Genomic DNA, 12918 nt, shown 5'->3' on the forward strand with positions numbered 1-12918 from the left:
CAGACACTGTCCATTAACCATCTCAATGTCTATGTTCCATTACAGCTGCATAAACAAACACTAAAATGTCATTACGTTATTAGTTCTGCCATAAGTACACTATCTGACATAATTATAATAGTTATTGTAGGCCACACATCATGTTGCTCTCAAAATTTAGAGCATTAAACTCACTTTATTTTCATGGCCACTTCTAATTGAGATATCTTTAATTTTCTACTACCATATTCAGAGATTTGTTAACAAAAATATGTGTGTGCATTTTATTATGTATTTATTAAGTATTTTATTTATGTCTGAACATTAGAACAAATAAGAGGAGGATTATATGCTTCCTGAAATTCAGATCAAATTCAGACATGGCTAAGAAGTATTTGCAGATGCTTTACTTATGTTGCCTTGTAGCACAGAGTGGCAGAATATACGCTTCCATATATAAGCTTATGGATTTGAATTTGTGGTCCTTGATCTTCAACAGTGCTTTCTTAAATGCAGTTCACTAGCTTTTTAAATAAAGTTAGAATAGTAAACAATGGAACACATTTAAGCATAGGAACATTTTGACCTGACAGTTATTTATAGTGTATTCATGTAAAAGCAAACAGGAAAACTAGCCATAATGTCCTAGGTATATTTATGCCATTCCTGCAACTACTAGTTACTGTATAATTGCAATAGAGTTAAACATCTACTTTATTCAGTACTTTGTTACTGGTGTCAGTCTATCTGTACTACTGAATCATTTGCAAATACTCTTCTACTACTTTTGCACTCTTTAAACGTTAATGTACATTTCTAGCATCTTTTCATGTCCTGCACTTTTTTTTTTACTGTGCATTGTTAACTGTTGTGCTTTACCAAACTCAATTACCACTAATATGACTGGGTGGCAATATGATCATTCTAAATCCTGAAAGCCATCAATGGTAAATTGATCTGAACATATCTATTGAGTTAGAGCCAGAGACACTTGACTTTGACACACTACCAGTTAGATGTAAACAAATTACACATTCAGATAATAAATTCCATTAATTAATCAGGACAATCAGCATAATGTTCGTTTCTCTCATGAGATTAGCCTGGGTTCTAGACTCAGGGACACATAGATAGGAGTGTTGACTTTCAGGTCAGACAAATGTCGAGGGTGCCACCGTGTGGAGGATATTTCTGTCTGGGTTTTCGAGCGTTCTTATTTTCTGTTCAGACAGCAATGTGCCATGTGATGATGGAATTCCATTGCCATCTAGTGGAGAATTCATTTAGATGCATCAAAAAATACACCTAAAAATAATCCTAATAAAGATTGTATGACTGTGCGATAACGTGTAGTTCATGTCAGATTACACTTTAAATATACCTGCTTTGGTCCTCAATACCGGCTGCACAGGTTTATATCTCTTCAACTAGAAATCAAAAATAAAAACAAACAAAAAACTGTTGTTAAATAATTGTAAATCAATTCTATGAACAGTGCCAATTACACAGCCACACATCTGGAAGCTGTCAATCATACTGTATTTCTTTCCATGTCCAGTTTCATGTCGTGCTAATGAATTATTATTATTATTATTATTATTATTATTATTATTATTATTATTATTATTATTATTATTATTATTATTATTATCAACTTGTAAAAAATTACTTTAAAGTAATAATTATAATCAATCAATCAATCAATCAATCAATCAATCAATCAATCCATGGACCCTTCTACTGCCTGAAGTAAAGTGGGTGAAATTTGCTTGTGCTATTTTAGCCAATCAAAGAGGAGTAAGTGAGTGGAACCGCAGAGCTTCACCTAGGGATCAGGGTTAGAGAATGGCAGTACCCCAACCATCAAATATTACGGGCCACCTAAAAATAATTGTTGTCCGGCTTAAATTTTGGACATTAAGCACTATTAAGCCGTGATTGCTCATAATTGAGCAAGAAAATGGCGAGAGGTTTCTTGCACAGTAAACAGGATCTTTAACTAAACAAGATTAAAATTGACTGAATTGAGAAAGATCAACTCTCCTGTGAAATTGGCAATTAAATCTATATTACTCAGTCCATATTTTAAGATTTTTTCCTATACACCTGAAATTTCCGGCGTATAGGGACATCTTCATGTCATACCGTACAGGGCCAACTGAGGTGACCAAGCCTAAGGTTGAGCCACACAGGGTTATAACTCAGGAGTCAGTAAATTGGTACCTTTAATAATAATAACCTTTAATAATAATAATAATAATAATAACCTTTAAATAGCTATAAGAAACGAAAAACACAAGAGAATTTTTACAAAAATTAAGGTGTTGGAATATCTTCAGAAATGGAATAAAATATAAACAAACAATGGTGTCTCTTCAGGGTGGGCCAGGGCCAAAATAACAAACAAAAAAAGTCTAATAGTTTGTTAATTTTGTTACCTGTTAGGAAAGAATAAAGAGAAATACAGCAGGACTTCTCTAACTTTATACCAAAAAACACAGGGAAAAAAGGATCCCACTCCCAAAGAAAAAGGCAGCCACACCACTACTGCCAGTGAACAGGTAAACAAATATTTCTAGTGATATATATATATATCTAAATATATATAAAATCTAATTTATTAATTTGAACTGATATCTTCATAAACACGGGTCTCATCTATCATACCATGAAAAGGAACAGGTTTTTTTATTCAATCACTTTTTATAAAAATGTACATTTACTCACTTAGTAAGTTGACATTTGTCAACTATGTCTGACACATGAAAATATGTTTTTTTGTGTGTTTGATCAATTCAACAACACTGTAAAGTCTTTAAGTGTGGAGAAATGGTGTGCCTTAGCAAGGTTAAGTGATAAATTGTATTGTATACACATTTAATATTCTTTTACATTGTTTTGGAATTAAATTTAATTACTTTTTAATTAATTAATTAATTTTAAATTACCTTAATTTAGTTGGTTTTCTGCACACAAGACACTAATGCATGTAGATAAGTTGGTGTTTTAATGTACGAACACATTCAGTTGAACAAAAGAACTCTCCATCTTACGGTGTTGACACACAACTAACGGTGTTGACACACAATTGACCCTGTTGGCAAACTAATCGAGAATTAAACTGATTAAAGATGACCTAGTTTTAACATGGAAAAGAGAGAGAGTATCAAGGGAAAGTGATACCTGGTGATCTTTAAGGCACACATGAAGATGTCAAAATGTTCCTGGTATCAAAAGAAAAAAGCAAATGTATCTGGAGCTCCTCTATTGCTCATCTATATTCGAACTAAACTGTAAACTGTAAATCCTTCATATATTTTAAATATATTAATGTATTTTAAATATATTAAGATATTTTAAGTCAATCAACATGTATACTTAGATCATAATATCATGCTACCATTCAAAAGTTTAGGGTCTCTCACTTGTTCTTTATTTATTTTTTTTCCATATTACAGATAAATAATAAACTCATCCAAACTATGGCATAACACAAATGTAACTGTAAGAATTGTGTTGGTGACTAAAAGCATCCAAAATAAATCAAAACTCTGTTATATTTTATCATCTGAAGTGCAGTCACCCTTTGACTAGAAATTGCAAAACTGTACGCGTGTCATTTTTTCAAGAAGCTTCTTAAATTTTCAATTTAGGATGATTTTAAAGAGTATAGAAGGAGTTCATATTTAATCTGGGCTCTTATTGGCTGTTTTTTCTTCAATATTCAGTGTAAGTCATCTATTTCAAAAATAATATTTTAAAATAAGATTTTAGTTTTCTAATAACAGAAATTAATCTGTTTTTTGTCTACAAAAGTAATTTCAAGCATTTAACCATACACCTTCAGATTAAATGATTTTTAAGATCATAGTTAACATTTTAGTCAAGTGACCCTAAACTTTTGAAAGGTAGTGTACGTTACTTAAGTATGTGGGAGCACTTTTCCACTCCGTCAGCTTATATGTCAACACCATCAGACAAAATATCTGACAGAGTTGACGTCTGATGGAATTGACAAAACAATGTTTTTTCAACTATATCATGTATAATAAATGGTAGCATTTTGATTTTCCTCAGTGGTCAGCTGCCACTTATCTAAACCAAAATACCAACTTTTATTTCAAAATTCTTGATTACTTTGAAGACAGTGTTGACACATAAAATCTGTGACCACAGGGATTTCAACTTGTTTGCTGAATATTTAAAAAAAATATAAAACTTACAAGGCCATGTGTTGGACTGCTGCATCCATCAACAGACAAAATTCAAAGGGGGTCCTCAGGGTTAAAAGATGACCAAAATATGACTGATTTATTTCGAATTTGAAAACTATCTGACGGAGTTGACATGAATTGATGACAGATTTTGAAAGGCTGTTGTTAATGTATAAAATAATGTAATGTTCACTTTAAGTATTTTGTTAGATTTTATTAAGCCATGCAATTAACCTCATATTCATATTTGTGCATTTTGGGCATTTTAAAACACTTTTTTTTGCAGTTTGATACTGTGACCTCTACAGAGGATGAGTTCATTTGCATGGGCTTTCATAGTACAGTGCCGGTATTTTATAAAATTACTATGAAATAACATAAATATATACAAATCTAAGGGTCTAAACATACACAAGTCTTCCATATCCAACTTTTAAAGCCTTTTAAAAATGAAACAATTTATTGTTTTTTAAGGCAAATTGTAACATTTTGATGTGGGACATGTTTTGTCCCTTATCTCCAGAATCAGTGTTATATATAGTGAATACACAAAAAAAAGTTCAATGGAAAACCAAGCTCAGAACCATAAACAAACACAAGTCAAAACCAGAACATTACTATCTCTACCTCAACAACCTTCAAACCTTCTCTACCTTCAAACACCCATCACCTTTTTCTTCTGCTTCTCTTTATATAGCTGATAAGTGATGAGGTCATCAAGGTGGGGGCTGGATCAGGGAAGGATGGAAACTCTGTCCTGGATTCAGACCTGCAGACAAACAAGTAAACAAAAAAAAACAACTTTTTTTAGGAAAAAGGGGACAAATTAAATCTTACAGTAAATGATTTGCATAAGGGTACAGTCACCTTTTGATTTATTACACCACTTAGTCTCTTTGGTTCCCAATTAGCATAGTCTATCTTCACTTTATGATGTTTCCCCTTTCTTTCTTGAAAAACAATCAAGATCCATCAAACTAAAGGGCATCTTGTGTGCACTGCCAACTTCAGGTCACTGCACAGATTATTTAGCTGGATTCAGGACTGGACTAGCTCATTCAGAAACACTGACCTTCTTAACTTAATGCATTGGGCCAAAAGTTGTTGTCTGAAAGTTGAAACATCTTATCTTTAAAAAATTATGGAATTATTATGCCTATTATACCTTTTACATTCAGACAGTAATCAGTGCTTGTCAGATATTTCCCCTGATTGTTTATATTATTATTATTATTATTATTATTATTATTATTATTATTATTATTATTATTATTATTATTATTATTATTATTATTATTATTATTATTGAGGATGGAAAAGTTCTTAAAATTACTTCTTTCTTACAATATTCTACCATTTAAACCAAGACAGGTAATATAATTTATTACACTATAGTAGTTAAATAGCATATATATTGTATAAATATATATATGTATATGGTATTTACCTACTATAGTGTAATAAAATATATTACCTGACTCAGTTTATATGTAAATAGCATATATGGTTTTGTTAAAAAAAAAAGTATGCAACAAAACCATATATGCTTTTTACCCACTACAGTATATAATATGCCTTGACTTATAAATATCTAATACCGTCAAACCATAATGTACAATGTTGTAGTGCATGAGATCATAAAATAATACAAATGTTTGAATAATATTTAGTTATTTTAAATCTTAAAAATTTTGAGTTCACAAAACATATAATATATCTTAGAATTTCTAAAACATAGTCACACTTCACACTCTGTTTTAGAGTAAAACAATATTAAAATGACTAAATAAAAATCAAAACCGTTTCGGTAATAATACTTTTTAAGAATACTTTTATACTTCATTACTTTGCAAAGACATTTAATATACTGTATATATATATATATATATATATATATATATATATATATATATATATATATATATATATATATATTATATTATATATATATATATATATATATATATATATATATATATATATATATATATAAAACAGCAACAAATTGTCTTGGGACATCTCTATCATTTTACTCTGCATAGATCTTTGTATAGCCACATGAATATGTTAAATGAAAACAACCCATGTTCTCCTGCTATACCACCCCATCCCTACAATACAGTAGCTTGATATTCCTGTACAGCTTCAGTATCCTTGTACCCTAGTTAGTAGTTTGTTAACTGCTAAAGTAGCTAATTTGTTACAGACATCATAGATGCCAAAGGGCTTTTACTACTGAGGTCTCAGTTTGCATGTACAGTAGCACACTGGTCATAATACCCTGCAATGCCATCATTTTAAGCCTTTCATTTTAATCTTATTAAAATAAAAAAGATATATTAGGTACCTAAATAAGATTCCACTGGTTCACACCACTGAGCCAGTTGTGTTTAAACATAAATTAAGATCATGTATTACTTAGTACTTATGTACTTAGTGTACAATCTTACTATGTATTTTGTCCAAAGTGTGAGCTATGGTATGGGTTATGCAAAAAAAAGGGAAAAAGAAGGCATCCCCTAGCAGAACCTAACTCGAATAGGCTCTTTTGTTAGTTTAACTGCAGGTTATCTTTAAGGATTAAGTTTAGTGCTCTCCATCAAAGTGTTTCCCATTCAGAAATAATCAAAGAACTAGGTACAGAGACAAGTAGGGAATATCCAACCATTAGTTATATATAGATTTTATGTATTTACAGTTTCTCAGTGTCTCAATTTCCCTTTTGTATGGAGAAAGCAAGCTGCCATAGTACAACTGAGTTCTATTCAAATTGAAATGCTGAAGATCATGTGTGGAAGAACATTTTTTATGATGTTCTATATTAGAAATGAGAATGTGTGTAGAAAACATTGCATTTACACGCCAAGTCTAATTCAGATTATATCTAGTTTTGGACTCTTTGTAATGGTATCCTCTATTTGTGTGAAAATGTATGTGCAGTTTTGACTAGGGAGTGTGTAAGTAGTGAGAGTGGAGACAGCTGAACTGCTTTCTGGCAGTTGACTGAGTGTAAGTAGATCCTGTATGGTGTGTGACCTCTGACCCTGTGTTATCACTGCTGACTGACCCCAGGCTGTGTGGAAGTGCTGCTCAGCGCCCACTGGGACAGGCCTGCGTACTGTCTCAACCTGCTGAGAGCTAAACACACACACACACACACACTTACACACACACACACACACACACAGACAGAGAGAGAGAGAGAGAGAGAGAGAGAGAGAGAGAGAGAGAGAGAGAGAGAGAGAGAGAGAGAGAGAGAGAGAGAGAGAGAGAGAGAAAGAGCACAAAACTGAGCAGCACTTGCAGGTGCTGAAAGAGAGACTGAGAGTGAGAGAGAAACTTATACCATGGTGAAGCATGGATCCTAACCACATACGTATATGTTCAATGAACACAGCTTAGGCCTGTTATTCACTTCCTCCTCTGTTTTTTCCTACTTTACTCTACACTTGCCATTACTTATCAGTTAATCATCAAACTATTTATGAGCTGAATTGTGATTTAGAGCAGAAAAATGTAAAAATCTTAGAAAATCTTAGAAAAGTCTAATAAGATAAATAGAGCAGTTCTAAAAATCACTGGTTGTCCAAAAAAGAGAAAATAATATAATAAACGATAATATGATAGACATTAATATGAATAAACTTTAATGGAATCGAATTCAAAATAATAGTTTGCATTTCAATTAATTCCGTTATTTTAATACAGATTTTGATGAGATGAACTGAATTGCACAAGGTTGCACAACATCTACCATTAAACTTGGAGAGCTGAGTAACCTGGATAAGAAAAGTGCAGTACACACTTTGCCAGGAAATGGAAGGGAGGAAGTTGAGACTCTGCAAGTGAGAGAAACAGAGAGCAGGGGCAAAAAGCCACACAAGCACAGTACTTAGGTTGTCAGCAGTGAGAATCTGTGGCATGGCTGTGCTAACTGCATGGCTTTATGCTGACACTCACACGCACACACTTTCTTGCTCTTTGCCTTTCTTTCTCTGAGGCCTGACCGAGGCTGTGTCAACAGTAGCGCTTATCAGGGTGAGTTATGGGCCTGTCTGCAGTAATGGTCTGTCAGACACCATGCCTGTCGGCCTGTCCCATTCTCTCCTCTCCTGCTTTCTCATACCACACCAGCACTGCTGTCTCTGACCACTCTCAAAATAACACAGATTTGAGAAAACAGAGAGAAAGCATGCTGAGGTTTTGGAAATCATTCATTATTCTCCATCTGCCAAACAGACTAAAATATTCTTAGTGTGATGTGACGTTGCAGCTCTGTTCAGAGGACTGTTATTCTTTCATTAGTAATAAATTTTTGCCACGTTTACATCCTCAGCCACTAGAGGGCAGACCTGGAATTATGGAAACTTGACTGATTTGCATTGAGCAATAGCTCATACTCAAGAACAGACTCCCAGACTAATATATAATAAAATCTAATAGAAATGAATAAGGCTATTGATTCATATCCCTATTTAAATGCAAATGATTTTTTCCATACATTTCATTCTGCTGTGACTTCATTAGTCTTTATACATTTTCCTATTCATCTTATCAATTATTTACATTTACAGTTCACTGGGTTTTCTGCAGTATTAGGTAGGCAACTATGAGATATGAATATATGCAATAAATTGGTGACATAATATTGGATATTTTAATGAGAAAATATTTTACAAACCCCATGTGTTTTCACACTAATGTCAGAATAAATTGTCTGAATAAAAACATCACTCTCACTAATATAATATGGACAGAGATTCTCAGCTTTGTCTGCTGTCACAAAAGAATGAATAAATCTGAGAATGTGACCAAAACATTGTTTGTTATTAAATGATGCAGTGTATAAATGTTTACTGAACAGTAAAGGTGTTAAATTAGAATGTGCTTCTGAATGCCGAACCTTCATTTACTGTAGCTTTAGATATGTATATTAGCATTATGCTTTATTCCAGTCTCTGTAGCAATGTAGGAAAAAAATAATATGTCATAGTATTTAGCTTACTGACATTGATTGAACGTGAATTTTCTGTTCTTGTTCCTATTCCTATTTAAAAAATGTGGAAAAACAAAACAAAAAATGTTTGTGTTGCATAATAACAAGAATGAAAGCTGAAATTCATGCAGCTTGATTATAACCTAATCAGTTTTTTGTTCTGCTCTCATAATTTAAGCTCTAGTACATTAAAAGAATAAAAGCAATTTCATTTGAAAACAACTTATTACGACTTTAATTTTAGAGCAGTTCTCATACAGAATAGTATCCTGTTATATCTCTTGTTCACAATAAATAAAACATATTTATGCCTCCGGTTGAATTCTACAAAACTGTTTTCAGTTGGGGGAAGGTGAGAAGGTGAGAAGTGTTTTTATTGTGTGTGTGTGTGTGTGTGTGTGTGTGTGTGTGTGTGTGTGTGTGTGTGTGTGTGTGTGTGTGTGTGTGTGTGTGTGTGTGTGTGTGTGTGTGTGTGAGTGTGTGTGTGTCTAGTGTGAATAGTGTATGTCCTAGTACCTGTACTCTATCTCCATTTGTCAACTGCCTTGACAGTGAAATCTATCTTTCTATCTTAGAATGAGCCAGGCAACAAGAGACAATAATTAAACCTTCTTTTGGACAGAGTTTGGCACAAGCCTGTCTGTCTGGGTGCGTGTTTTTGCATGTACGTGTAAGTAAGAAAGAGAAAGTGTGTATGCAAGTCTGACACTTTTATTGTTAGCACAGATGCAATATCCTGTTTAAGTCTTTTGATGGTAGGTCCTACTTTATGGGTTACGTTTGCATATAAACATAACACGTATATTAACAATAAAATTCACTTTTGTAATGACTTAAAGTGAGCCATTAGTTTGTAATTATATATCTTAAAACAATCCATAGCAATATATATATATATAAATATATATATATATATATATATATATATATATATATATATATTTGTGTGTGTGTGTGTGTGTGTGTGTGTGTGTGTGTGTGTGTGTGTGTGTGTGTGTGTGTGTGTGTGTGGAGAGAGCGAATAATTATTAACAATACTTGTTATTCCTGTTTAGCTAAAAATACAGTGCAAACATTAGCCTTATTTTTCTTTTTTCATTCATTTTAAATTTTTTTTACATGAGATTAAGTTATACTTAAAATAATTTCTTTCTATTTAAAAAGACTGTTCTTTGATTCTAAATACCACAGCAGGATAAAATAACTTTTCATGGTCACTAAATCTTTGCTCCAGTTCTGTACTTCTTCTGGGTCTGAGCCACACTGGATTCCGCACTCCGCTGTCTGAGAGATCTAGAGCCAGAGACCAGCTTGGAGAGGGTAATCCATCTCCATCACTTAAATGATTATCCCCATTAATCTGGTGTAAACTAATAAAGTCAACAGTGCCAGTGCTTGCCTGAACTTCATTAAGTCTTTAGTACGTTTAATATGGCTTAATGTCCTCAGCTCAGTGGCTGCTGCTGTCTCACCTGGCTTGCTGCTCCCGAGAGAACTAGCGGAGAGATTGAGGCCGTTTATGTCGTGTTTTATTGCCTTTTTCCCCCAGACTTCCCGAGAAAGACAGTATCTATTGCTATGACATGCGCAGAGAGGTGGAGGAGAATGAAGAGTACAGAACGACAGCAGTGTTGGAGATTTAATTTGCCCAGCCAGGCCTCAGATGGGCCCCCACAGTCAAGGGTTTAATTTGGCTTATCACATTATAAAGACAACCCGAGCTGGGTAATCAATCATCAGCCTGTCAGAGGGACAGGCAGTTGTCGTAAGCAGGCACGACTTCCCAACGTGAGGCCATTTTAATTGCCAGTAAATTGACTGCTTTATTGTTTTTGTGAATGTCTTCCTAAAGTTTTCTAAATTAAAGCCCATAAAAGACGTCGACTGTCAGCACGTCCTGCTCACCCCCACTCTCTCTCTCTCTGTCCTCAGTGGGGGAAGACTTATCGGTGGCTGTTACGGTGCCATCGTGGGTCGTGTTGACACTTGACTGCTGAGTGTGTTTCCCCTGTAAGCAAGTGGATGAGCGTCTGCACAGTGTTAGGAAGCGACACTGTTTACTAGGCTGAGTGATGCCATGCTGACTCCAGCTAAACAGAACATAATTCTCCCTCTTGCCCACTGTAAAATCCTCCACTGACAAACTAAGTGCTTCAAAATACAAAAAGAACAAGACAAATGGATGCGCTTCAAAGATAGATATTTATATTTCTTAATGAATCATGACAACATATAGTTCATGTGAAAGATTTAAGTAAGCTGGGAGAAAAAGATAATTTTTCTATTTTTGGTGTTTTGTTCGTTTCCATTTGAGACATGTCTCAGACAGCTTCTCGGATTTTGTGCTGGATGAGAAAGAAATGATTTTCCAGAATCCCACAAGACTCGTGGCAGCTCATGACTCCAGCTTCCTGTCCTGGCTTAACTTTTGCTGTCAATATGCCTCTCACTGGTTTCCTGATGTATATTTATGGCCCTGGTGCAGTAAGGTTAAGCCCCTGCTTCTGTTTGGCCAGTTTCCGAATGGTGGTTGTCTATTTTCTACTTTTTTATCCATATAATTTTATTTTGCAGTCCTGTCTGGAAAAGAAAAATGAACATAACCACTTTAGCCTAAGATGACCAAAAAAGATGACAATATTTTATGATTTTTTCAATAATTGTTGTAATTGTTTTTTCAATAATCTGTAATGATATAAAGATGCAGTAAAGATAATGACTCAAGGTTTTGTCAACTGCTTTTGTCAAAGTTTTAATCCCTTGTGTATGATTCTTTTCTGTGGTTATCAGGTCTACCACCCAAAAATGAGTTTTTTCTGTTCCTTGTACCATTAGTCCCATCTGAGATAGCCTTTGACCCTTCAGTTAGCTGAGACTCTGAGGCTGAAGCTGTGCTATAATGCTTGAAGTGTTAAAATTTCTGTCTAGTTTTTAGAAGTGACCACATGCTTTTATTCGTAAAAAAAAAAATGCTGTGGAATCTCACAAAACTAAATGGATCTCATCTATTTATTTTGTTGAACTTAAAGTGACTGAGGTTGCAGCAAACAAACATAACAGACACTTGTGTTTGTGGTAATGATGCATATTTTAAACTATGGTTCAGTATTGCTGACTAGTCTATGAGCTGAACTTTTATACCTTGGTGCCGGTATGGAGTTGGCTTGTCACAGTAGACACTAAGCCCTGGCCCACAGCCTCTGTCCATCAGAGTAGATCATTAAGTGTGAGGTGAGGCCCCTGAGGCCAGTGAAGGCACCAGCCAGTCTGTGCTGATGTTTCTGTGTTGTACTTTGGGCTAGAGGATCTGTTTGTTATGGTGTAGTAGACTGCATAATTGGGATGAGGGCAGGGGGAACAAGGCCAAATGAAAAAAGACACACACAAACTCCTACCTGTTGAAGGCACCATGTGATGACAGATTGTAGTGTCTCCTGTTGCTCAGCATAAAGTCTGGATCCACCAACAGGAAGTGATGATTTGATTCGGTTGTACTCTTTGAAGTTACTGTTTTGAAGTCAGGATTGTGATGAGAAGTAATTGGCTCGGTTTGCAGCAATACCATTACAAATAAAAATTTAGCGTCAGTGGAAAACCTCGTGTCACTGTTTAAACATTGTGAACTCAAGGTGCTGTGTTACAAATCTGATACACAGAATTATAGACACTGCACATTGTTTACCAAGTCATTCTTTAAGTGTCTTTCTAATCCTCTCTGCCAAACATGTT

This window comes from Tachysurus fulvidraco, chromosome 4, assembly GCF_022655615.1.
Source record: "Tachysurus fulvidraco isolate hzauxx_2018 chromosome 4, HZAU_PFXX_2.0, whole genome shotgun sequence".
In the NCBI taxonomy this organism is placed as follows: domain Eukaryota; kingdom Metazoa; phylum Chordata; class Actinopteri; order Siluriformes; family Bagridae; genus Tachysurus; species Tachysurus fulvidraco.